Source organism: Bubalus kerabau, chromosome 9, assembly GCF_029407905.1.
Source record: "Bubalus kerabau isolate K-KA32 ecotype Philippines breed swamp buffalo chromosome 9, PCC_UOA_SB_1v2, whole genome shotgun sequence".
Lineage (NCBI taxonomy): Eukaryota > Metazoa > Chordata > Mammalia > Artiodactyla > Bovidae > Bubalus > Bubalus kerabau.
In genome coordinates, this window is record NC_073632.1 from 84,899,267 (window position 1) to 84,926,026 (window position 26,760).

Genomic DNA, 26,760 nt, shown 5'->3' on the forward strand with positions numbered 1-26,760 from the left:
GTGGAAAAACTGAATTCAACTTTCTGGGTGCCTTATCATGAACATGTGATTTGGACTTAAAAGGATCATCTGAAAAAAAAAAAAAAAAGATTATCTAGCTCATTTGCTGTTTTGTTTCTCATGGAACACATTTATTTTTTAAAATGTATTTATTTTTTAAAATGTATTTATTTATTGGAGGATAATTGCTTTACAATATTGTTTTGGCCTCTGCCACACATCAACACGAATCAGCCACAGGTACATACATACATATGCACACTCCCTCTTGAATCCCCCTCCCATCTCCCACCCCATCCCACCCCTCTGTTGTCACAGAGCACTGGACTGAGCTCCCTGTATCACACAGCAAATTCCCATTGCTATCTATTTTACATATGGTAATGTATATGTTTCCATTGAAGGCCAATTGCTTTACAATGTGTTGGTTTCTGCTGTACAACAGTGTGAATCAGCTATAAGTGTACATATATCCCCTCCCTCTTGAGTGACTACATTTAAATAATCAAGACAGATCTGATCATTAGTATTGTATCTTAAGGATTTTTCTTGTATCCTGATAAAACTACACAAATAATAGGCTATAGATAACAAAAAAGCCAGCCTCTTTTTAAGCCTGTGATGTCCCAACAAACAAAATAGCACATATCATGCACATTTTTCGTATAGTGAGGTTTATCTGTAGACTTCAATCTGAATACATTTGTGATCTGAATATGCAGGTTATTGATAAAGGACATTTTTGAGGAGATTATTTCATGAAAGAATGAAAGACAAATCCTCTCCAGTGGTCAGAAAAGAGAAAAGAAAGGTGTTCATTTGAAATGGAGCAGGACCGTATGGTCCTTGCCCGCCCCTCCTCACCCCGCCATGTTCTCTGCCTGCCTTTTGCCTGTGGAAAACTTTAGTCAAAGAATAGGTTTAATCAGGGAAGTGAGAAATGCTGAAACAAAGGAAAACAGTCAAAGGAGACTAAATAATAATAATGTAGTCAGTAAGCATAGTCAAAGACCTTAAGTTCTTTCTCAAGGGCTATAGATAATAGTCTGAGCCATATCCTGTGAGCTGTTTTATAGATACTAAAACGCCAGGTGAAGTTAACTACATGATGACCAGATGGTACCCAGGACATGAGTTGCCACAATTCTGAGAACTGACTGCAAAGAAATGGCACCAAGTGCACCCTGGAACTGAAGATTAACTGTACCTAAAACAACCAAGATGTTGCTGGTCAGACCACTGATGACCAATTTGAAGATGAGTGTTAGAGATGACTGTGCTGTTTCTGCATGTTGCCCCCTCCCCTGACTCTGCCTATAAACGCTCTCACTCTCTGCTTGTCAGGGGGGGAATTGGCCTTGGACAGATGTCCACAACCCTCCCCGCCAGTTGTCAGCATCTGAAACAAAGAAAACTTCCCTTTCCACCAACCCGGCCTGTGTACTGGATTGCGAGCAGCTGGACCCCCCCACGCATACCTTTCAGTAACACTTTCTGTATTAAATAAATGAAGTGCTCTGAGTCTTAGCCGTAGCGCCACTGTTCACAGTGGAGGCTCTAAGCAGGGTTAAATGGGGTAGGAAGTTACTGAGATGAAGAAGGACCTTTTCCTTTGCATATTTCTGTATTTCTGCCCCCAGCCGCTATTTCTGTCTCTTTCTCTCTCACACAAAGGCACACACAGACACACTCCACACACATTTTTATCTTTACCCAGTTTTGGGAGGCAAAGTCACTCCATAGCTAAGTTTGGACTTTGAAGTCAAGCTCCACTGTGGCCTAGTTCTGGGACTCTGCTAACACTGCTTAACTCATCTGACTTTCAGCTAACGCACTGAGAATTATTATGACTCTACCAGCCTCTTAGTGTTGTTGAGGGAGTGAACAAAGTAATATCCATGAGCTACTCTGTGCAGAGCATGACACATAGTAAATTCTCATTAAACAGAAGCTATTTCTTTTATTCTCAGAGAACAATTACAGACCACAATGTGAAATCGTAGTGGACAGAAATTATGTCTAAATTTTTAAAGGGTTCATTTTTGGAGGAAATAACATTAAGAATAAGCATATACGGAGGTTATTATCAGAGCACTTGTAAATATCTCATGATAAAATAACAAGAAAATGGTGTTTACTATCAGCCCTAAAGTTCAAGTCTATATTTGGTAGTTAACCTTAATGCCTAAAAGTAGCATCAGCTCTTTTAGTCCACTGCCAAGACATTAAATATATTAAAAAATACATTAAATAGTTTATAATGTTGTGATAAAAATGTAGAACTCATATTCAAGGGGGAAAAGCCTGAAAAAGTAAAAGAATTTTTTAAGCATTGAAAAGGGCTCTCTGCGGGGATAGCGGTTAGAGGGCTGGTTGCAAGTTCTGCATATTAAGTAAAGATCTTTTTGTTTCTTGCCCTGAAGCCGTGGAAGAAGAGAGATTTTTTTCAAAGGAGATTCAAGAAGCAACTATAGAAAAAGGAGTCATCTATTCCTATGGAACTTAATCCTCCCCGCCAAAAGCGACAGGGATGGTTGACATAGTTCTTTCCAGGAGGATGTGAGCAGGACCTAAGATTCAGGAAAACACAGGAGCATTTGGAGCTGAGAAGTTGAGTGAGCCACAGCAGCACCCAGGAAAAGAGCAGGGGCCCACTGAGGCTGGGGGGAAGAATAGACAGAAGGTGAGGCGGGCCAGAAGGAAGTTACTGATCTTGTGGTCTTGCAACCAAGACACATCTCCTTGGGAGGCTGTCTTTGGGGTCTGGTGAGCAAAGAGAAATCACAGTTTTTAGTAGGCAGAGCAAAGGGTGAAAAATCACAGATCAAACCAGGAGTCAGAGCTTTGGGACCTCACCCAGAGGGCCTGGCATTCAAGGATGGGTTTAGCATTGCCTGTAAGTGGACGTGAATGCCACAGTGATAGGAGGTATGAGGTAATTGGGTAGTCAAAGGTACCAATGAGGTAACAATGGTCTCCTGAGAAAAGGTCAAAAATCTAGGGAAATTTGAGGAATTCTTGCAAAGTCATGACTACTTCAAAAGACAGAGTAATCTCGCCAGGTCAATCCTAGAATCCAGGATAAGACAAGGCTGAGGACCATGACTAAGACTGAGGCTGTGTTGGACTTCCCCAGTGGTCCAGTAGTTGGGACTCAGAGCTTCCAATGCAGGGGAGTCAGTTCTACCCTGGTCAGGGAACTAAGATCCTACATCCCTCACCGGGTGACCAAAAAAAAAAAAAGACCGAGAGTGTCCACATTCACCTGTGTCTGGACACACTGACCAGTCCTTTAATGAGAAAGTATGTGGTGACCACATGGAAATCATGCCTATTTATTACTCTTTATAGCTTTTCAGTTTTAGTTCAGTCGCTCAGTTGCGTCCGACTCTTTGTGACCCCATGAACCGTGGCACTCCAGGCCTCCGTGTCCATCACCAACTCCCAGAGTTCACCCAAACTCATGTCCATTGAGTTGGTGATGCCATCCAACCATCTCATCCTCTGTCATCCCCTTCTCCTCCTGCTCTCAATCTTTCCCAGCATCAAGGTCTTTTCAAATGAATCAGCTCTTCACATGAGGTGGCCAAAGTATTGGAGTTTCAGCTTCAGCATCAGTCCTTCCAATGAATATTCAGGACTGATTTCCTTTAGGATGGACTGGTTGGATCTCCTTGCAGTCCAAGAGACTCTCAAGAGTCTTCTCCAATATCACAGTTCCAAAGCATCAATTCCTCGGCACTCAGCTTTCTTTATAGTCCAACTCTCACATCCATACATGACCACTGGAAAAACCATAGCCTTGACTAGACGGATCTTTGTTGACAAAGTAATATAGAACACAAACATATGTCCACAGTAAAGGCTTGGCATATCCATAGTATAGCCTGGATTCCTCTCAATTAATCTCGGTGTGTTCTCAATTCTCAAGATAAAGAGTTCTATTCAGATGTTTCAATAACATCTGATGTTTCAGTAACATCAGTTTCATTCAGAAGAAGCTGAATCAAAGTAAACAACTAAACTTCAATGATGAAGATGACCGTCAGCTTGGAAAGCAGCATGGTGCAATTGTAATCATAATAAGAGTACATATTTTGGAGTCAGCCAGATCTAGGTCTGAGATCCATCATGAGCACTAGTTAGAGCTGTGGGCATATTTTTAACCCGTGCTGGCATTAATTCCTCAGGCACTATAATGACAACCTTGCAGGGTTGTTTGTCTTATAAGATTAAATGACCTTACACATGGAAAATATCTGGAACAAGGTAAGTGCCCAGTAAACATAAATCCCTTTTGTAATGATTTTGGCCTTGTCAAGAAACATAGACCCAGATACAGGTCTGAAAAGCATCCTGACAGCTACGACCCCTGTGCCAAGTTTTGCCAAATTGTTTAGGCTTCCAAAAGGGTCCTTAGGTCTCTGGAGTCAGACTTACTGGGCTCAGAACCATTCGGTGGTGGTATGAACTTGGAGGAACTGCTTATCCTCTCTATGATTTGGATTATTTACCTGTCAGTTAAGATGGTCATATGCACTTCACAGGGTTGTTTTGAGTGCTAAATGAAATACTTCACATAAGGCACTTGGAATGATCTAAGAAATGCAGACTTAGGTGAAGTCCATACAGATAGATTTTCCAGAATGTCAAGATCTGATGTAGCAGTCTCTAGAGCTCCCTGGATAAGCCTAAAGGCAGCACTGGAGAGAAGCGTGTTGATTGCAAGGGCCCTACTAGTCCCTGTGGATGATTGTAAATAGGTCATAGTAACCTCCAAGGAAACATGGTAGCATAGGTGCAGAACCTGGAATGGCCTCTTTTGCTCAAATATAATGTCATCCATTAATGCCATCCACTTTCTTAAATTGAACAAAGTAGGGAAAACCACTAGACCATTCAGATATGACCTAAATCAAATCCCTGATGACTATACAGTGGAAGTGAGAAATAGATTCAAGGGACTAGATCTGATAGACAGAGTGCCTGATGAACTATGGAAAGAGGTTCGTGACATTGTACAGGAGACAGTGATAAAGACCATCCCCATGGAAAAGAAATGCAAAAAAGCAAAATGGCTGTCTGAGGAGGCCTTACAAATAGCTGTGGAAAGAAGAGAAGTGAAAAGCAAAGGAGAAAAGGAAAGATATAAGCATCTGAATGCAGAGTTCCAAAGAATGGCAAGGAGAGATAAGAAAGCCTTCCTCAGCGATCAATGCAAAGAAATAGAGGAAAATAACAGAATGGGAAAGACTAGAGATCTCTTCAAGAAAATTAGAGATACCAAGGGAACATTTCATGCAAAGATGGGCTCGATAAAGGACAGAAATGGTATGGACCTAACAGAAGCAGAAGATATTAAGAAGAGGTGGCAAGAAGACATAGAAGAATTATACAAAAAAGATCTTCATGACCCAGATAATCATGATAGTGTGATCACTCACCTAGAGCCAGACATCCTGGAATGTGAAGTCAAGTGGGCCTTTAGAAAGCATCACTATGAACAAAGCTAGTGGAGGTGATGGAATGCCAGTTGAGCTCTTTCAAATCCTGAAAGATGATGCTGTGAAAGTGCTGCACTCAATATACCAGCAAATTTGGAAAACTCAGCAGTGGCCACAGGACTGGAAAAGGTCAGTTTTCATTCCAATCCCAAAGAAAGGCAATGCCAAAGAATGCTAAAACTATCATACATTTGCACTCATCTCACAGGCTAGTAAAGTAATGCTCAAAATTCTCCAAGCCAGGCTTCAGCAATACGTGAACCGTGAACTTCCTGATGTTCAAGCTGGTTTTAGAAAAGGCAGAGGAACCAGAGATCAAATTGCCAACATCCTCTGGATCATTGAAAAAGGAAGAGAGTTCCAGAAAAACATCTATTTCTGCTTTATTGACTATGCCAAAGCCTTTGACTGTGTGGATCACAATAAACTGTGGGAAATTCTGAAAGAGATGGGAATACCAGACCACCTGATCTGCCTCTTGAGAAACCTGTATGCAGGTCAGAAAGCAACAGTTAGAACTGGACATGGAACAACAGACTGGTTCCAAATAGGAAAAGGAGTACATCAAGGCTGTATATTGTCACCCTGCTTATTTAACTTATATGCAGAGTACATCATGAGAAATGCTGGACTGGAAGAAGCACAAGCTGGAATCAAGATTGCCAGGAGAAGTATCAATAACCTCAGATATGCAGATGACACCACCCTTATGGCAGAAAGTGAAGAGGAACTAAAAAGCCTCTTGATGAAAGTGAAAGAGGAGAGTGAAAAAGTTGGCTTAAAACTCAACATTCAGAAAACGAAGATCATGGCATCTGGTCCCATCACTTCATGGGAAATAGATGGGGAAACAGTGGAAACAGTGTCAGACTTTATTTTGGGGGGCTCCAAAATCACTGCAGATGGTGATTGCAGCCATGAAATTAAAAGATGCTTACTCCTTGGAAGGAAAGTTATGACCAACCTAGATAGCATATTGAAAAGCAGAGATATTACTTTGCCAACAAAGGTCCGTCTAGTCAAGGCTATGGTTTTTCCTGTGGTCATGTATGGATGTGAGAGTTGGGCTGTGAAGAAGGCTGAGCGCCAAAGAATTGATGCTTTTGAACTGTGGTGTTGGAGAAGACTCTTGAGAGTCCCTTGGACTGCAAGGAGATCCAACCAGTCCATCCTGAAGGAGATCAGCCCTGGGATTTCTTTGGAAGGAATGATGCTAAAGCTGAAACTCCAGTACTTTGGCCACCTCATGAGAAGAGTTGACTCATTGGAAAAGACTCTGATGCTGGGAGGGATTGGGGGCAGGAGGAGAAGGGGATGACAGAGGATGAGATGGCTGGATGGCATCACTGACTCGATGGATTGAGTCTGAGTGAACTCCGGGAGTCGGTGATGGACAGGGAGGCCTGGCATGCTGCGAATCATGGAGTCGCAAAGAGCCGGACACAACTGAGCGACTGATCTGATCTGATCTGAAAGTGAAACTAGGGGCTTTCCTGTGGCTCAGATGGTAAAGAATCTGCCTGCAACGCAGGAGACCTGGGTTCCATCCCTGGGTCGGGAAGATCCCCTGGAGAAGGGAATGGCAGTCTACTTCAGTATTCTTGCCTAGAGAATTCCATGGACAGAGGAGCCTGGTGGGCTACAGTCGATGGGGTAGCAAAGAGTCAGACACGACTGAGCAACTAACACTATGACTACTATTAAAGTGAAAGTAGAATAATAGGAATATAGAGGAAGACTTTCAAACTAGTTGAAGTATAAAAGGAAATTCATAAAACTAAATTCACTCACAAGAAAGCAGGGAATGATAAAGACATAGACAGACACACACGCATAGAAAAAGAATCAACAGTTTTTTAAAAAAAGAAACAAATAAACAAATCCGCCTGTAAACAAAACTAAACATCATAAGGCCAAAATGGTTTTATAAGCAAGCTGACTGACTCTTCAAGCAACAGATAATTTTCATCTTATACATAATATTCCAAAGAGTAGTTAAGTAGGATCAATCTTCGAATTCATGTTATGAGAATAATGTAACCTTGAATCTAAGGACTGAACAAGAAAGGAAAATTATTGGTTAATTTTACCTGGAGACACAGGTGAAAATGCAGCCAGAGAGCAGTTTGAGTATATCATTGACTCTTCCAGCAGGGGGAGCCCATTGACAGTATCCATCCTCATGGTAGCGTCTTCCCAGTGGTTGAGTAGTGGAGCTGGTGGGATCAGATCCTGATCTGAGAACTTTACCGCTGTTCTTCAGTCTCTCATAGTATGAAGAGTCAGGTTGATACCTGTTATGAGGTGAGTTACATCCTTTCTCTAAAATATGTTGATGTTTTAATCTCCAGTACCTGTGACTATGACCTTATTTGGAAATAGGGTCTTCACAGATGATCAAGCTAAAATGAGGTCATAACCCAAGGTGACTGCTATTCATATCACAGTTCTTATGACTAGGGGATATTTATGCACAGATACAGTCACACAGGGAGAATGCCATGTGAAGAGAGAGAATTGAAGGGATGTATCTACAAGCTTTTTATTACTAGAAGGTAAGAGAACAGTATGGAACAGATTGTCCCTCAGACACCTCAGAAAGAACCAACTCTGCCAACACCTTGATTTTGGACTTCTAACCTCCATTCTGAGACAATGTATTTATGTTGTTTTAAGTCACCTGGTTTGTGGTATTTTGTTATGACACCCCCCAGCTACACCTCCAAACCAGGAAACTGATACATTACCTATAACCTTAGTTCCAAGACAAGATGAAATTCACCCCCTATTCCATGACATATTAGGATTGGGGACAAGATAATATAAAGATCTCCTTGGTTTTCATTCATGGTTTTCATGGTTCCCATTCCTCTGATAAGCTGGTACTTTCCCAAATACCCATGCCTAGGGGTGGGAGTAATTGTCCAGCCTGCTATGTGTGTGTGTGTGTATGTGCATGCATGCATGTGCACTCAGGTGCTCAGTCTGTCTGATTCTTTGTGATCCTATAGGCTGTACCTCCAGAGAAGGCAATGGCACCCCACTCCAGTACTCTTGCCTGGAAAATCCCATGGATGGAGGAGCTTGGTGGGCTGCAGTCCATGGGGTCGTGAAGAGTCGGACACGACTGAATCAACTTAGCAGCAGCAGCAGCAGCAGGCTGTACCTCCCAGGATCTTCTGCCCTTGGATTTCCCAGGAGAGAACACTAGAGTGAGTTGCCATTTCCTCCTCTAGGGGATCTTCCCGACCCAGGGATTGAACCTGTGTCCCCTGAATTGTCAGGTGGATACTTTACCACTGAGCCACTTGGGAGGCCTGTTTCTTTTTTTTTTTTTTCTTAATTTTTTTCCCAGTTTTTTTTTTTATTTTATTTTTAAACTTTACATAATTGTATTAGTTTTGCCAAATATCAAAATGAATCCACCACAGGTATACATGTGTTCCCCATCCTGAACCCTCCTCCCTCCTCCCTCCCCATACCATCCCTCTGGGTCGTCCCAGTGCACCAGCCCCAAGCATCCAGTATCGTGCATCGAACTTGGACTGGCAACTCGTTTCATACATGATATTTTACATGTTTCAATGCCATTCTCCCAAATCTTCCCACCCTCTCCCTCTCCCACAGAGTCCATAAGACTGTTCTATACATCAGTGTCTCTTTTGCTGTCTCGTACACAGGGTTATTGTTACCATCTTTCTAAATTCCATATATATGCGTTAGTATAGTGTATTGGTGTTTTTCTTTCTGGCTTACTTCACTCTGTATAATAGGCTCCAGTTTCATCCACCTCATTAGAACTGATTCAAATGTATTCTTTTTAATGGCTGAGTAATACTCCATTGTGTATATGTACCACAGCTTTCTTATCCATTCATCTGCTGATGGGCATCTAGGTTGCTTCCATGTCCTGGCTATTATAAACAGTGCTGCGATGAACATGGGGGTACACGTGTCTCTTTCCCTTCTGGTTTCCTCAGTGTGTATGCCCAACAGTGGGATTGCTGGATCATAAGGCAGTTCTATTTCCAGTTTTTTAAGGAATCTCCACACTGTTCCCCATAGTGGCTGTACTAGTTTGCATTCCCACCAACAGTGTAAGAGGGTTCCCTTTTCTCCACACCCTCTCCAGCATTTATTACTTGTAGACTTTTGGATCGCAGCCATTCTGACTGGTGTGAAATGGTACCTCATAGTGGTTTTGATTTGCATTTCTCTGATAATGAGTGATGGTGAGCATCTTTTCATGTGTTTGTTAGTCATCTGTATGTCTTCTTTGGAGAAATGTCTATTTAGTTCTTTGGCCCATTTTTTGATTGGGTTATTTATTTTTCTGCAGTTGAGCTGTAGGAGTTGCTTGTATATGCTCGAGATTAGCTGTTTGTCAGTTGCTTCATTTGCTATTATCTTCTCCCATTCTGAAGGCTGTCTTTTCACCTTGCTAATAGTTTCCTTTGATGTGCAGAAGCTTTTAAGGTTAATTAGGTCTCATTTGTTTATTTTTGCTTTTATTTCCAATATTCTGGGAGGTGGGTCATAGAGGATCCTGCTGTGATGTATGTTGGAGAGTGTTTTGCCTATGTTCTCCTCTAGGAGTTTTATAGTTTCTGGTCTTACGTTTAGATCTTTAATCCATTTTGAGTTTATTTTTGTGTATGGTGCTAGAAAGTGTTCTAGTTTCATTCTTTTACAAGTGGTTGACCAGTTTTCCCAGCACCACTTGTTAAAGAGATTGTCTTTAATCCATTGTATATTCTTGCCTCCTTTGTCAAAGATAAGGTGTCCATATGTGCGTGGATTTATCTCTGGGCTTTCTATTTTGTTCCATTGATCTATATTTCTGTCTTTGTGCCAGTACCATACTGTCTTGATGACTGTGGCTTTGTAGTAGAGCCTGAAGTCAGGTAGGTTGATTCCTCCTGTTCCATTCTTCTTTCTCAAGATCGCTTTGGCTATTTGAGGTTTTTTGTATTTCCATACAAATTGTGAAATTATTTGTTATAGCTCTGTGAAGAATACTGTTGGTAGCTTGATAGGGATTGCATTGAATCTATAAATTGCTTTGGGTAGTATACTCATTTTCACTATATTGATTCTTCCAATCCATGAACATGGTATATTTCTCCATCTGTTAGTGTCCTCTTTGATTTCTTTCACCAGTGTTTTATAGTTTTCTATATATAGGTCTTTAGTTTCTTTAGGTAGATATATTCCTAAGTATTTTATTCTTTCTGTTGCAATGATGAATGGAATTGTTTCCTTAATTTCTCTTTCTGTTTTCTCATTATTAGTGTATAGGAATGCAAGGGATTTCTGTGTGTTGATTTTATATCCTGCAACTTTACTATAGTCATTGATTAGTTCTAGTAATTTTCTGGTGGAGTCTTTAGGGCTTTCTATGTAGAGGATCATGTCATCTGCAAATAGTGAGAGCTTTACTTCTTCTTTTCCAATTTGGATTCCTTTTATTTCTTTTTCTGCTCTGATTGCTGTGGCCAAAACTTCCAAAACTATGTTGAATAGTAATGGTGAAAGTGGGCACCCTTGTCTTGTTCCTGACTTTAGAGGAAATGCTTTCAATTTTTCACCATTGAGGATAATGTTTGCTGTGGGTTTGTCATATATAGCTTTTATTATGTTGAGGTATGTTCCTTCTATTCCTGCTTTCTGGAGAGTTTTTATCATAAATGGATGTTGAATTTTGTCAAAGGCTTTCTCTGCATCTATTGAGATAATCATATGGTTTTTATTTTTCAATTTGTTAATGTGGTGTATTACATTGATTGATTTGCGGATATTGAAGAATCCTTGCATCCCTGGGATAAAGCCCACTTGGTCATGGTGTATGATCTTTTTAATGTGTTGTTGGATTCTGATTGCTAGAATTTGGGAGGCCTGTTTCAACCTGCTACTGGAGTATTTTATGGGCATCATCAGGTAGAGGTTTCAGAGAGGACATTTTATAGGATTCTACTACCTCCCCCAATACTATATCTTGGTGGAGGTCTCCTCTGGGATTGAGACAAGGTGTGACTGACACCCAACCCTTCCCGCTCTACTTCTATATAATTTAGAGAAGCTAGAACAGTGATTCTCAACTGTGCAGTGTAAATATGGGATAGAAACTCTCTACTGTGATGAATATCAGAATTTTCAGGGGTGAGTGGGGAATAAGACATATTTTTGAAAAAAATGTGTCAGCAAATTAGGGAACATTCTGGAAACCTATGTGAAAAGTCATCTGTGGTTGCTACACCCTTTAACTTTGTTGAAGTTTTGAACCTTTTAAATTCAGTAGGCACTTTCAATAAACCTATACACATTCTTACAAGTCTATTTGAGATTTGAAAATAATTGGAAAAATAAATTGCTATGAATCTGTAAATATTTAAAAATTAAAAACTAAAAAATGGAAAATCATGTGTATTAGCTTGCTAGAGCTGCCGTAACAAAGTACTGCGAACTGCGTGGCTTAAAACAACAGAAATCATTTTCTTGCAGTTATAGAGGCTAGAAGGAGAAGGCAATGGCACCCCACTCCAGTACTCTTGCCTGGAAAATCCCATGGATGGAGGAGCCTGGAAGGCTGCAGTCCATGGGGTTGCTGAGGGTCGGACACGACTGAGCGACTTCACTTTCACTTTTCACTTTCATGCATTGGAGAAGGAAATGGCAACCCACTCCAGTGTTCTTGCCTGGAGAATCCCATGGACGGGGCAGCCTGGTGGGCTGCCTTCTATGGGGTCGCACAGAGTCGGACACGACTGAAGTAACTTAGCAGCAGAGGCTAGAAGTCCAAGATCAAGTGTCAGCAGGTTTGGCTGCTTCGATGGAGAACGTGTTCCATACCTTTCTGGACTTGCAGATGCATGACCCTGACTTTGACCTTCATCTTCATATGATGTTCACCTTGTGTGACAGTGTTTGTGTCCAAATTTTCCCATTTTATGATGATATGGGCTTCCCAGATGATGTTAGTGGTAAAGAATCCACCTGCAATACAGGAGACACAGGTTTGATTCCTGGGTCAGGAAGATCCCCTGGAGGAGGGCATGGCAACACATGCTTGTATTCTTGCCTAGAGAATTCCATGGACGGAGGAGCCTGGTGGACTACAGTCCAAAGGGCCGCAAAAGAGTCAGACATGACTGAAGTGACTAAGCATGCATAAGGATAGTCATATTTGACTAGGGCCCACCCTAATGAACTCAACTTGATCATTTGCAAGGTGGCTCAGATGGTAAAGAATCTGCCTGTAATGCAGGAGACCTAGGTTTGATCACGGAGTTGGAAAGATTCCCCTGGAGAAGTGAATGGCTACTCACTCCAGTCTTCTTGCCTGGGAAATGTGATGGGCAGAGAAGCCTGGCAGGCTACAGTGCACAGTGTTACACAGAGTTGGACCAGACTGAGCAACTAACATTTTTCACTTTTTTTATATTAAAATAATGTCACTTTTGCAGATACTGAGAATTAGGAATCCAACATATTTTGGGAGAGGGAGGGGACACAATTCACCCCATAACAGAGTATATGAGCTTTTTATGTTTATCAAAAAAAGATATTGGGTTCAAAAGGTTGAGAATGTTAAAAAGCTAAAAAGTGTAGCCTTTTTACATTGACTTTTTACTTTGGTTTCCTTGAGATACTCTCTAACTTGTTGACATACATCACAGCCTTTTAAGCTCTTGCTATAGAAAGAACTCCTATTCCCCACCCCACCTCCAAACACCCCTCAAATTCAACAAATCAGAGGATTCAGAGGTCTCACAGGGGTAGTTTCCTCACCATCAGTAAGTTTGGGCTCCCCAGATGAGTAATAGTCAACAGTAATTTTCCATATAGTTTTCTTGTAAAACCAAGTTTATATCTGCAGAGAAAAAAAATAATTAACTTTATTTAAAAACCTGAATTATGCTAGCAACACCCCCTCCCATACATACACACAAAACACAGACATACACACGTGTGTGTGCATATACACAATTCAAGGCTGAATCTGCTACAGAAGAGTTTTCGCAAAGGAGACAGTGAGGCTTGGGTTTGGGTCCTGCAGAGAGGATCCAGGTTGAACAGATAAAAAAGAACCTGGATGGAGTTCCTTACCATCAAGCCCCATGTGCCATGCTATGCTAAGTCGCTTCAGTAGTGTCCGACTCTTGGTGAGCCTGCGGACTACCCGAGTCCCCTGCATTGCCAGGAGGGTTCTTTACCACTAGCGCCACCTGGGAAGCCCCTAGAGTCTTCTCTCTGCTCTAATTTCTTCTCCTGATTGTATGCAGGGCTGGTTTCCTCTCGTTAGTCCCTCACATAACCAGCTGTTTATTGCCTTCACAATATTTATTCTTCAATTTTTAATTATAATTTTAAACTTGTCTGCCTGTTTGTTAATTGTTTCCCCCATTAAACTCGGGGAGAGCAGAGACTAGCCTGGCCTACTCAGCATCTGGCGCTAGTGCAGCCTCAATATTTGTTGAATGAATGAAAGGGTGAATGAATGAATTTATGATTGAGGGGTTGTGGCCTCAAAGACAAACTGTGACTCTTTCAAGATTTTTCAAGGTCAGACATTATGCCATTCCCACAGATCCTATGAATGAGTCCAGCATATCTTATCCCATGTTTTCACTGGAAGATGATAAGGACGCTCTGTTTAATCCTGCCATGTCTTGCTACCTATTGATGACAACTGCTGACAAATGCTTGCTATTTATCAGCAATCAGATACTGATTGCATGATCCTCAGGGAAAGACCCTGCTACTGGGAAAAATTGAGGGCAGGAGAAGAGGGCAATAGAGGATGAGATGGTTGGATGGCATCACTGACTCAGTGGACACAAGTTTGAACAAACTCTTGGAGGTAGTGAAGGACAGGAAAGCCAGTCCAAAATCAAGGTATTGGCAGTCCACGAGGTTGCAAAAGTCAGACACGACTTAGTGACTAAACAACACCAGCAACAAGGAAAGATGGTACAGGAAGGTCATGCTTGATTTTCAAGCAAGTCTCATTAAAATTTCACTCTCAGTTAATTAGCCAGTGAATAGCTACTTTATATATCTCACAAACTATCCATAGTTGGTCCCACTCTCTCTTGGAAATAATATTTAAAACAAGATGATAAATATTTCACAATTTTTAAAAGGGAACTAAGTATAACTCTAATGGCATTATTAGATTCTAAAGTTTAGTGAAAATATTTTATTGAAATATGATCTGTTTTCCCCCACGGTCATAGGACCATCAACATAGAACCCTTAACAGCTACCCACTGTGTTTGGGGATATCGGGAAATTTTATATGCTCTCAGAGTTATCTTTCCCTCAATGTAATCAGGGTAACATTTGGTCTGCTGAAAATAAGAAATTACTAATAGATTGCATTTCCATTCAAATAAAGACAGTATGTAGTAGGAAGGGAGAGTGAAGAGCATGATCCTTGGGTCTTAATATTTCTAAATCTCTGGGAGCAGACCCAGGATTAAACAGATATAGTGATAAATATAGAACTTAATCTGAGCCACTTAATGATCTTCCATTAAGGTTATTTCAATTCAATAACAATGAAGTTTAATTACTATTTATTGAGTGCCTAGAAGGAACAAAATTTTGATGATGGGTTTCTTGGTATTCCTTAATTGTTCTCAGTTAAAAGCTCCGTTTCAGTTCTGAACATAATTCATGCTTACAATCTAACTCCCTGACCTAATCTTGGCTCCTCTATTCTTATAATCAAATTATGCTCTTTCAAATCATTCTCTTTCAAAATTCTGCTTAAGCCTCATCTCTTTTAAAAGCCTTCCCAGACTAATACCAATGGATGCCTCTGGTGGCATATATCCCCACAATCTCTTTAATATAAGCAGAAATATTGACTCTCAAGAAGAGAAAGTATGAACTGTCATCTGCCCAACTTCCATTCCCCAAATTCCCCACAGATATACCTCAATATACCCAGACCAGTAGTCCTTATTCCTGAGTGCACATTAGGATGACACAAGGATCTTTAAAGAAGTTCTTTTTAGAAGATCAAGAAAAACCTAATTTGGGAGATCTTGGTCAGGCTAATTAAATCATAGTCTCTGAGGGTGAGGCTCTCACAGTTTATTTTATTTTTTAAAATTTTCAGATCATTTTAATATTGGTCTAAGGGTGAGACTCTGTATTGCACAAAGCAGGACTCTCAAGTACCCTAATATACCTGGCTATGTTTCTTGCTTTGCTTTGTGAGTGTGTGTGTATGTGCGTGTGTGTGTACTCTCACAGAATTACCATTTTATTTATTTATTGGCCACACCATGTGGCATGCAAGATCTTAGTTCCGCAACCAGGGATAGAACTTGTGCCCCCTCAGTGGAATCGTTGTCTCAACCACTGGACCACCAGGGACATCCCTAGAATTACTAGTTTTAAAATTAAAACTCATAGGTCATCTCTTCCAATTACGTTTTTATTTTTGGAAATCTCCTGTAACGGACCTGGTATACTCAATCCATGAATAAAGCACCATTTGAAAAATTTCGAGATTTACTAAGTAAAAGATGTTCAGAATATAATTATCTAGAAAGCAAGGGCAAGGGTGCTTTGTATTTGGAGGAGCAGAGGAAAGTGAACCCAGAGATCAGTGAACAGTGATGCTGTGGTGGACACAGCTGGCTCTGAGATGTCAAGTTTGGCTCCTGGAATATTGACTGTGTCTCAGCTCTTCCTCCTTCAGCCTGTTTCCTTATTTGCAAACATGTGGACAGTAATGCCTCCAGGCTTGTTTTGAAGATTAAATTGGGTAAATAGTTGTGAAAGTAGATGATACATAGTTTAATTTTTTAACAGTTGTAAAATTGTGAGAACCTTCTTTCACTGACCTTAAAAAGGTAAAAAGAAATAAACTATTTTGCATTTAAATAGGTATTTCTTTATTCTGCCAATTCTAATGATTTTTAAACAGCTCAAAGTTTCCCAGCATAACCCAGGTTTTTTGGCCTTTTGGTTTCAAAAATGTGTCCATTTCTAGAAAGTATTCCAGCTTTCTAGAACTCAGTCTGCTGTATTCTTTGAAGCATGTGATAGAAATATACGCTCCGTTGTTGTTCAAAAGTAATTTATCGTATTGATAACCTACGAGAGAACTAATCTACAGTGTTGAAAATATATCCCTTTCAAGATTTGTTTAGAGGAAGAAAAAATTAGGTATTTGACGTAAACAAACTTCTTTATGAAGTTATGGTTATAAAAACCCAAAGCAGTTAGAGGACATTATGATTTATCCATCACAAATGAGGAAGAAGTGTTAGAAATGCAGTAGACTAATGCTGTGTGTGTGTGTGCATGTGTGCATATGTGCGTGTGTGTGTGTGTGTGTGTGTGTGACTATATTTTCCTGATGGTCTTCTTTTTAGTTTGAGCCTGGAGGAAAGCAAATATCAAAGCTCTTTTCTCGAACGCCCAGGGCAGCCTATCAGAGGAAGAAAAACAACAGAAGATAAGATCTTAACTAGAGCAATGAGGGCAAGCACTTGCTTTTAACCTCAGATGCAAGGGAAGTGGTAGAGTTTCAGGGTGTTGTTTGTAAAGTCGAAAGTTTTGCCTGAGGCTGAAGTGATGCAGATGTCTCCCAAAGCCTCTCTGATTTTATGTGACAAATTCTAACATCAAGTTTATTGGGCTAAGAATTAAACAAAAATAAATGCCATTCCCTAATACTTTTTTAAGGAAAAAAATTCTTGGAAAAATTATTTCCCATTGTCTCCTATTCCCAAAGCCTTTCATCTGCTTGGTTTTAAGCTGGGGAGATTACAGAAATTGGAACAGTATAAGAAATCGAGTGATGACAGTTGAATCTAGTTGGAGAGAGTGTAGCACTGTACTTGGGGGTAGTGGAGGTGGTTCAGTCACGAAGTTGGGTCTGACTCTTGGAATCACATGGACTGTAGCCCATCAGGCTCCTCTGTCCATAGGATTTTCCAGGCAAGAATACTGGAGTGGGTTGCCATTTCCTTATCCAGGAGATCTTCCCAACCCAGGGATCAATCTCACATCTCCTACATTGCAGGTGGATTCTTTACCATTGAGTCAACACTTAAATTTTAATTCCATATACCATATGCCTTGAATGTAAGTTGGAATAATGAGTTATGCTATTTACTTTGATTCAAAAGGCACTAATGGATATATACGTATGTATTTTATTTCACCTCTCTCAATTTTCTACTCTTCAGGCCTAGGATATCTTAAATTGTCACTCTAGCTTCTCAAAGATTTCTCCACAAATTATAACAAAGAATCTTCCAGACAGCAAAACTATGATCAATGGATAAAAATTATAAGTATGCAAGATTCACCACAACATACAAAGGAACTTTCTGTGAAAAAAACATACAAAGGAACTTCCTGGGAAACAAAAATGTCCAATAAGGAGTCTGCCTTTGATCACTGTCTTGGGAATTTTTCAAGTTAAGGCTAAATAATGAAGCGAGTTTGGAGTTGGCCTAAGGCTAAATGATCATTTGCTTCAGGACATAGTAGAAGGAATTCCAGGGCTCAGTAAGAGCTTAGATTGCAAAGTCTCCTCCCAATATAAGATTATATGATTTTGGGACTTCCCTGGTGGAGCAGTGGATAAGAATCACTCTGCCAATGCAGAAGACAGGGGCTTGATCTCTGATTTGGGAAGATTCCACATGCCTCGGAGCAACTAGGCCCATGTGCTACAGCTACTGAGTCCGCATGCTGCAGCTACCGAAGCCAGCATGCCTAGAGCCTGTGCTCAGCAACAAGAGAAGCCACAGCACTGAGAAGCCCCTGAACTACACCAACGAGTAGCTCCTGCTCTCCACAACTAGAGAAAGCCTGCACAAAGCAAAAAGACAAATAAACAATTTAAAATATTAATATACATTTTTTTAAAAGATTATATGACTTTGGATAAAATAAATTTGACACAGAATACTTTGGTTTCTACCACCTTTCTGATTTTAGATGATAATTCATCAAGCTTTTATGAATAAGGCATTAACTTACAACTGAGAGAATGGTGAATATGGCCTCTTTGCAAGCTGGAGACCCTCTTGCTGTATTCTGAGAGTTCCTTAGTTTTAAAAACTGAAGTATCACTTATATTTATTGTCTCGGATTCCTTTTACATGTATTCCCTTGGTCCTCTTATATCTTAGCTGCCAATATATTCTTCTGTTTCATGTTTTATCTATTCACTATGTTCAATTATACCTGAAGAGGGGGTACTTTAATGGTGGATTGATTTCCATGGCAGACTAGAGTGAAATCATATACATCATTTCACCAATAACTTTTGCAAACTGTGTCCCGTGTCTACTATAGTACATTAGGATGGCCAAAAAGATCTATCATTAGTGCTTCGGATGAAAAATATATTGCATGAAACATAATTTATTCTTTTTAACTTATTAGAAGCTATTTCAAAACTTATAGCAAAGTTTATTTCTTACCAAAAATGTAAGGGGAGGCTGCAGATAAAATGGAGTCTTTCTCCCCAATGCCTGGTCATCCCACGTGTTGAGATAACAGCTGGCATAGGATATTAATAGATAGCCATTGTCCTGGCACCTGGCTGGGGAATCAGAGTCTGAGACTATAACCAGTGCAGCTGCAGGTTCTTGTCAGATTTTTCTGAGCCACAGAAATGAGAAAAATAATCGTTTTAGAAATATATAGCATACTGGCCCTCATGAAATACCTCCAATACTCAGGAAAAATAAATGAAGTACATTTTAAAATTATTTTGAACAGTCTCTAAACTAGTCTATTTTTCTACTGGTGGCTCAGTCGGTAAAGAACCTGCCTGCAATTCAGGAGATTCCATTGGATCCCTGGATCAGGAGGCTCCCCTGGAGAAGGAAACAGCAACCCATTCCAATATTCTTGCCTGGAAAATTCCATGAACAGAAGAGCTTGGCAGGCTACACACAGTCCGTGGGGTCGCAAGAGTGGACATGACTTAGTGACTAAACCACCTACCCTACTATCTTAAGAATAAAGAATATTGATTATAAAGAAAATCAAACCAGAAGAGGTATTGGAGTAAGAGGAAAATATGGGGCTAAACACTGATATTTGAATATGTATAAACGTTGTGTGGTTTACCAATTCCAAATAAAATAGGGATGCAGTTATGAAAAAAGAAAAAGTATGAAAAAGCTTGTTTTGAGAAGAAAATTAAACTAGTATCGAAGACCTATTATACACCCCAGATAAAAAGATGCTACTGAATTTCTTCCACACCCTTCCTTCTCTCTTCTTTCATTTTAATTCCATCCCCTTCCACTGCCCTCTTTATTCCCTTTTCCTTCTCTCTCCTTTGCTTTCACAAAGATTTCCTAAAATTGTCAAATCTATAAAGTCGAGGAGAAAGCAGCCCTCATAGAGCTGCCACTGCACTCAGGGAGTCTGTATGTTCGTAAATAATTCAAAAAATAATTTATAACAGATCTAAGGGAAAAGTGGTTTACAAAAAAGCGTGGCGGGTATTGAGGGCTGAGAGAGACTGCATCCTTCCGGAAGTCGGCGCAGGTCAGACAGCGGAAATGGCGGTGGGAATAGAAAGGAAGGGCGTTGACTTATGGGAGACTGGAGAGGCAAAATCCACAGTGTCTGGACTCTTCGTGGATGAAGTGGGGCGAGTGAGGGGGAGACAAAGTGAGGGGGAGATGGCTGCAACTTTTCAGTGATCTTTACTGGTCGGTCACAGAGTTAGGAAATGGATGTGCCTGTCCTCTCAGGGCCACTTCTGTTCTTGCCCCACTCCAGCTGTGAAGTAGGATCAAACACGACTACTGGTTCCCCCAAAGGAAATCCACCCCAGAAGCCAGTGTTTAGAGGCTGATGATACTCCTGGGTGTTCTTTGGCAGGAATGATGCTAAAGCTGAAACTCCAGTATTTTGGCCACCTCATGTAAACAGTTGACTCAGAAAAGACTCTGATGCTGGGAAGGATTGGGGGCAGGAGGAGAAGGGAACGACAGAGGATGAGATGGCTGGATGGCATCACTGACTCGATGGATGTGAGTCTGAGTGAACTCTGGGAGTTGGTGATGGACAGGGAGGCCTGGTGTGCTGCAATTCATGGGTCACAGAGAGTCAGACACGACTGAGTGACTGAACTGAACTGAACTGTACAGGAGGTTTTATATTGTGTCTTGTGTGTATATGGAGACTGGGGTGGATTGTTATGCGGCAAGTCATTTCCTTGTAAGAGGCAAGTCTTCTCCCTCAAATTTTGTTTCTCCCTCAGAATTTACTCTCTTCTGTCCCCACAACTGATGCGTCTCTGTCTCCCTGACTTTCCTCTTCTCTCCCTTGCATAACACTTCCATCTTCCTCCCCTTCTTGGTCTCCTCCCCACCCACCTTTCCCCTCCCTCTGCACAGAAATATATCTCATCACCCCGCCTCCTCACCCTCACTTAATACAGTCTCCAAGTGTCTGTTGTACCAAGGATGACTTCATTTGTGCTCAACAAACAAAAGATCCTTAAGCTGAAAGATCCACCCTCTTTACAGGGTGGCAGATGGATTTGAAATACTCAATTTTTATTTCTATCACACACAAAAATTTGTCAACCTTAGTATCTAAAAGCACTGCTGCGTGCAGATCTTAAATATTTTGTAATCTTGGCAGCCAATCAAAGGTACTGGGAAATAATAGAATCAATGCAAATGGTTCCCAGTGCTCTCTGACTGGTGGTGGGCAAGTAGATTTTTCATCTGTGCAAATCTTTATTGTTTTGCTTATTTTTATCTGCAGAGATTTGGGAAAGGCTACCCACTCCAGTATTCTGGCCTGGAGAATTCCATCGGCTCTATAGTCCATTGGGTCACAAAGAGTTGGACACGATTGAGCGATTTTCACTTTCACTTTACTTTTTGTTATGTTAGTCCCAATCACCTTGCTATGGAGGTCTTTCTGCCACTCACTTGTCTAGTTCACCCAGGCTGCCCTGTATCTGTTGATGAGGAAGCTAGTCATGGTACAAAGAGCTGGAAAATACTACTTCCCTATCACACAGGTTTGAATACTGAAGAGAAATACTATCTTCATAAAAACAACCATAAAAGCTTTTGCATTCTTTTTGCTTTCCTTTCCCTTCAAGACAAATCTTGTCACCCCTTTTTATTGAATTTGCTTAGAAATTTAAAACTCTTTGATACCAGATGTATTAATTTTTTCTTTTATATTGACGGCTTCCTTTTCTGTTTGCTCTTTCTTTTTCTAGTATCAGGTGGAAATCAAACTCATGACCCTATCATTTTTTAAAAAATGCAGTTTAGCATGGAATCAGAACTTATCTCCCAAATTCCTTTTGCTCTGTGGTCTTGGATTTCTGAAGGAGCCTACTATAAACCTGATATAACTCTAACCTCTCATTGATTCTTCGGGCATCCACATCTCATATTAGTAGACTCCTTTATTCTAAATTTATTATTCATTATATTTAATATTCCAGGTGAACTGAGATATGTACACTACAGAGAAAATGAGAATCTTTCAATTGAAGGTGTGTTTTGATTTTTAAAAACATTTATTTATTTATTTTTGGCCACGTCAGGTCTTGGTGTGATGCATGGACTCAGTAGCCCCATGGCATGTGGGATCTTAGTTCCCCGACCAGGGACTGAACCCTCATCCCCTGCATTGGAAGGCTGATTCTTAACTACTGGACCACCAGGGAAGTTCCAGTGTTTTGATTTTTTTAATGTGAATTTTACCATAATGAGAATGGCCTTTTAAAACAATATTCCATCCATAATGAAGGTTAAGAAGGTTAAGTATTTGCAAAATACTTGCATATTTCCTTTGGAAATTGAAGTTCCCAGAATCTCTCCTCAATGATGAGAGTGATTCCTCCTCAAACTGCCCCAATAGTTTGAATAATGAAATTGCAGTTGTGTCCCCTCTGTTCTTCTATAGCACTTTACGCATATTTCTTTCACATTATAATGAATTTTTCTGCTTAAGTGAACCCATGGAAAATTGCTTTTACTGAACTGGACTTTGAGGATAAGCCATCAGCACACACTGAGTAGTGCTGTAAGAAATAGACCTACTCCTTTGCTTTAAGGAGATTATTGAGGATGCTCTTTAGGATATCAGTAGTGTTGCATTTGAAAGAAACTTGAGGGCTTTTCTGTTTGGCCTTATATCAGGATTAGCTATATTTTTCCTGAGCAGTTGGTTGCTTTTATCTGGTGGAACCCATGCATTGTGTTTCTTCTTTTACGGAGGTTGCCAAAAAACTTAGAGCCAAATTCCTGGTGGATCCTTAGCAAACACATGTAGGCCTTCATTGTATTTATTTTGTGTATTAGTCTACCTCTGTTGTATGATTCCATCATTGCTTTCCCTTTGCATCTTTCTCATTTTCTACTGATATACTTCATTTTCTTTTGTTGGACATCTCTGTTCTCTGTAAGACCTTTTGAAGAAAAACACAAGAATGAAGACAGCGTCTGTAGGTATCTCACCAGGCTCTGAGCACCCTGAGAGTGGACTGGGTTTGTTTCTTCACCACTGCACTTGGATCTGGAACAAACCTTCATTATATGTTCAGTAAATATTTTTAAAATAAAGCAAATTAAGTTGCCATTACAGAAAAGAATCGTCTAGTAATTTGATCCATGGCTAAACAGCCATGTGGTAAGATGAAGGGAAAAGACTGTGAATCAAATTATCACTTATAGACAAAAGGCAGAAGATATACTGTATATGAATCAAAGGTAAATTAGATGAACTAAATCCAAAGTTCCTTCTGTTTTACCTGTTCATATTATGGTGATGACACTTTTGTGACTTATAAATGAATGGTCTTGCTATCCATCTATAACAGGGCTTTGCATAAAATTCAGTTCAGTCACTCAGTCGTGTCCGACTCTTTGCTACCCCATGAATCGCAGCACGCCAGGCCTCCCTGTCCATCACCAACTCCCAGAGTTCACTCAGACTCACGTCCATCAAGTCAGTGATGCCATCCAACCATCTCATCCTCTGTCGTCCCCTTCCCCTCCTGCCCCCAATCCCTCCCAGCATCAGAGTCTTTTCCAATGAGTCAACTCTTCATGTGAGGTGGCCAAAGTACTGGAGTTTCAGCTTTAGCATCATTCCTTCCAAAGAAATCCCAGGGCTGATCTCCTTTAGAATGGACCTGTTGGATCTCCTTGCAGTCCAAGGGACTCTCAAGAGTCTTCTCCAACACCACAGTTCAAAAGCATCAATTCTTCGGCAGTCAGCCTTCTTCACAGTCCAACTCTCACATCCATACATGACCGCAGGAAAAACCATAGCCTTGACTAGATGGGCCTTTTATTGGCAAAGTAATGTCTCTGCTTTTGAATATGCTATATAGGTTGGTCGTAACTTTCCTTCCAAGGACCAGAAAAACACATGTTGAGTAGTTAAATCTAGTTCTCTGGATATTAGGTTGAGAAATAGAATCACCTAGAAAGCTAAGCAGGAAGTGTCTGGCACTTTTTTCATCTCAGACTGAAACCTAAAAATGTCTTGAGAAAGTGGGATTATTGGGATTATTGATTTAATCCAGAATTGGTACAAAAGACATCTAGCTCACTGAGCAGCGTTTTTTAATGGCAAAATGCCCAACGTTACATAGAACTTTCAAATCTTGATTAGTAATAAAATAATTTTGATCTTTAAAAGCAAACAAAACAATATGGTAATATGGTTCTTTTTTATCCTTATGGGCTTTCCCGGAGTAGAATATGCTACCAATTTATTAATGAGTATTGGAATTCATGGTATCAATCTAAACCAAATAAGATATTGATGAGATTGCCCTTCTCTAAGATCAAAGACTTTTGACTATAGGGTCTATGATTTCTTCCTTCAAAATGTCTGTCATGTACATCCTTTCCTCTGGGTTCCGCTGTTGACCTCCTAATCCCAAACTCTCATGATCTCATCCTCAAAATGGTGCAGTAGATTTTCTTCTGGCTTCTGAGTCACCACTTTTTCTATCCTGTCAGTCCTGAATGTTACTGTCAGACTATTCTTCCAAAAATACTATTTTCATCTTATTATTTTTTATCTAGTAACTTGTTATAACTTCTTATACCCACACAAATCAACTTCAAACTTTTGGGCAAAGAAAGCATTGCTTCTTATAATCTCCTATTCTGGTTTCCAGCTGTGTACACCAGAGTGCGCTCTGTAGCAATCTTAGCATCCGCATGGGTCCCTGGTTTTGACTGTCCCTTTAAAGTACCCGTATTTGCACACAACAGGAAGTAGGGTGTGGTTTGTTCTTGGATGAGACTAAAGTTGTGTGCTGAAAACAGTTTATCCTTGACCTAGAACCAGTGCTGCTTTTAGGAAAAAAAACTTGTTTACAATTGAAGTGAAAAGTTAAATAGCATTTTCAGTTAAAAGGAGGGTGTTTGAGTAGCAACAAGGAAAGCAAACTTTACATTCTTCTGCTAATAAAAATGATGATGGCTATATGTATTGAGAACTTACTATGTGCTAGGCACTACACAAATGTTATCTACCTTAACTCTGAAATAGATACCATTATTATCTCTATTTCACAAATAAGCTGTCCAAGGTCACACAGTAAGCCAAGCCTGAAATCTGGGAAATTTGGCTGCAAGAATAGTTTCCTAACCACACAACTATAACAACTCTTGGTGGTGGTGGTTTAGTCACTAAGTTGTGTCTGACTCTAGCAACCCCATGAACTATAGCCCGCCAGGCTTCTCTGGCCATGAAATTTTCCAGGTGAGAATACTGGAGTGGGTTGCCATTTCCTTCTCCAGAAGATCTTCCTGACTCAGGGATCGAACACATGTCTCCTACACTGCATGCATATTCTTTACTGCTGAGCCATTAGGGAAGCCCTATAATAACTCTTTCAGTTCAGTTCAGTTCAGTTCAGTCGCTCAGTCATGTCCAACTCTTTGCGAATAGCAAATGCATGAATAGCAGCACGCCAGGCCTCTCTGTCCATCACCAACTCCCAGAGTTCACTCAAACTCATGTCCATCGAGTTGGTGATACCATCCAGTCATCTCATCCTCTATCGTCCCCTTCTCCTCCTGCCCACAATCCCTCCCAGCATCAGGGTCTTTTCCAATGAATCAACTCTTTGCATCAGGTGGCCAAAATATTGGAGTTTCAGCTTCAGCATCAGTCCTTCCAATGAACACCCAGGACAGGTCTCCTTTAGGATGGACTGGTTGGATCTCCTTGCAGTCCAAGGGACTCTCAAGAGTCTTCTCCAACACCACAGTTCAAAAGCATCAATTCTTCAGTGCTCAGTTTTCTTCACAGTCCAACTCTCACATCCATACATGACCACTGGAAAAACCATAGCCTTGACTAGATGGACCTCTGTTGGCAAAGTAATATCTCTGCTTTTGAATATGCTGTCTAGGTTGGTCATAACTTTCCTTCCAAGGAGTAAGCATCTTTTAATTTCATGGCTGCAATCACCATCTGCAGTGATTTTGGAGCCCCCCAAAATAAAGTCTGACACTGTTTCCACTGTTTCCCCATCTATTTCCCATGAAGTGATGGGACCAGATGCCATGATCTTCGTTTTCTGAATGTTGAGCTTTAAGCCAACTTTTTCACTCCTCTTTTACTTTCATCAAGAGGCTTTTTAGTTCCTCTTCACTTTCTGCCATAAGGGAGGTGTCATCTGCATATCTGAGGTTATTAATATTTCTCCTGGCAATCTTGATTCCAGCTTGTGCTTCTTCCAGCCCAGCATTTCTCATGATGTACTCTGCATAGAAGTTAAATAAGCAGGGTGACAATATACAGCCTTGACGTACTCCTTTTCCTATTTGGAACCAGTCTGTTGTTCCATGTCCAGTTCTAACTGGTGCTTCCTGACCTGCATATAGGTTTAGAACCTAAATCTAGTATCCACCCTGAAACCCGAGAAATGGCTGCTCTGGGAAATAATTTTGGGCTTATGTTGTAGAAGAAATGCCATCTATCTGGAAAAAAAATTTATTTATTTTTTTAAACAAAATCGTGATTTATCATGGGCCCAAAGCCAGCCTAGATGGTCATGTCCCCACCTTGCTTCCATTTTTGTCTGGTTCCTCCCGTTATTGTTCAGCAGACATGTTTCACAAAGAAACCCCACAGTTTAGAGAGCAGTATTTTATTCCAAATCAGACCATTCGCCTCAGTACTACAGATTAGAGTGCAGTGGGATTACTCTGTAGTAAAGTCCATGCAGTGATCCTTTGTGAGAGCCTCTTGA

General features: G+C 40.5%; 1 long non-coding RNA gene across 1 annotated transcript in view; it reads left to right on the plus strand.

Moving 5' to 3' along the window:
- The window catches only part of LOC129619454 (uncharacterized), a 31,292-nt gene extending 12,848 nt beyond the window's left edge, over positions 1-18,444 (plus strand). The window contains exon 3 of the long non-coding RNA XR_008697884.1: positions 17,717-18,444. This is a non-coding gene — a long non-coding RNA (uncharacterized LOC129619454). The remainder of the gene's footprint in view (positions 1-17,716) is intronic.
- The last annotated feature ends 8,316 nt before the right edge of the window (positions 18,445-26,760 follow it).